Here is a 1494-nt window from a genome sequence, read left to right as displayed (position 1 = left end):
GGACATATAATTGATCATTTCATGTGAGTCATAAATAATTGTATTACAATCCTGAGATAGCACCATTTTCTGTAATGACCACAACTTGGTAATTAGTTGATGTACAGAATAAGCAGTGTAGGAGCTGGGGCAAATGCACCCTTAAATTGTGTAATGCCAAGGTTAAACAGAAGTTTGGGTTCCTTATAAAGAATAGTTAGGCCCCAACTTACAGCATCTGGCAGTGACTGCAGTGTTGGACATTCTGTTTTAATTTAGCTAAACCTTTATAAGAGATGAAGAATCTCTCCAAGTTTGAAAGATAGCATTGTTGTAAAATAAAGGATGAAAATGTTTGAAGTTTTGGCGGTGATAAGCTAAAAGAAAATAAGATACAAGTGTTCCATCTTGATTTTGTGATTGTATGGGTGGATGCTTATTTTTAACCTTTGGGTGTGATAGCTGCATGCACATAGCTAGATGTTCCTACTAATGCTGAATGAAAACCATGGTTAATTTAATTCTCTTGGATTGGGGTGCTTCCTGGTTGCAAACTAGGCTTAATGTGTAATTTAAGATAAAAACATTATTTAGCAGTTGATATAGCATTAGCTGACTATAGGTACAATCAGTCGGCTTGTATGCAGAAATCAGGGTTCTTCAGTACTTTGTCCCTGATGTGGTTCCTTGCTCTGATGTCCAAATAAATAATAGCATTAATTTGCATTTTTGCTGCATATTAAATATACACCTTTTTTTTATTCCTAAGATTTTTTATGAAGTTGTGGGAAGCACCAGGTAGTATCTGTCATTTGATTGGCTGATGCCCATGTACACTGAGGGTGCTGAGGGCATTTCAAATATGAGATGTTTTGTCCTATGTACTTTCTTCTCCCAAAAGTCTTTGGATTCTCTGAATTGCAAGATCCTTAAGTAGTCGAAATATAAATGTAGCTATGAACAACCTAAAGCTACTGTGTATAATAATGGCCACAGTAGGTTGTCTGAGGCAGGCCTCTGTGGTTTGTTTCAAGGATGGCCACAGGACTATTGATTAAAAGCAGTGAAAAGTGCTTGCAGTCTAGCCACGTTAAGCAGTATCAATTCAGATTCAATGCATGGCAGCTGTTAAGGCTTGTCAGAGCAACCTATGAACACAAAGGAAAGGTCTAATGTGTCAGTAAGTGTATTCCAATTGCCCTAGTAAATCCCTGTGCAATAAACTACACAAGGAATTTGGCAATTTTAACAGAGATTCAAAGCATTAGTGAGTTCAGTTCACTTTGAAGGGAACTTCAAACTATGCAATGAGTAGTGAATAATAGTTTATCACTGCTGACTGGTTGATATTGTAAAGCAGCAAATAAACAAGAATTTGGCAGAGTTCATTTAGGTGTGTGAGGGATACAAATATTTCATAACTTTTTGCTGTATTCTATCATCTCAAAGTAACCTGTTCAGAAAAGTGGTCAAACCAGCTGAAAGACAAATATAGATAACTTTTACCTAGTTAAC

The sequence above is a fragment of the Electrophorus electricus genome, chromosome 14 (genome assembly GCF_013358815.1).
Source record: "Electrophorus electricus isolate fEleEle1 chromosome 14, fEleEle1.pri, whole genome shotgun sequence".
NCBI lineage: Eukaryota > Metazoa > Chordata > Actinopteri > Gymnotiformes > Gymnotidae > Electrophorus > Electrophorus electricus.
The sequence above is the reverse complement of the archived record's forward strand: the minus strand, read 5'-3'. Positions refer to the sequence as shown.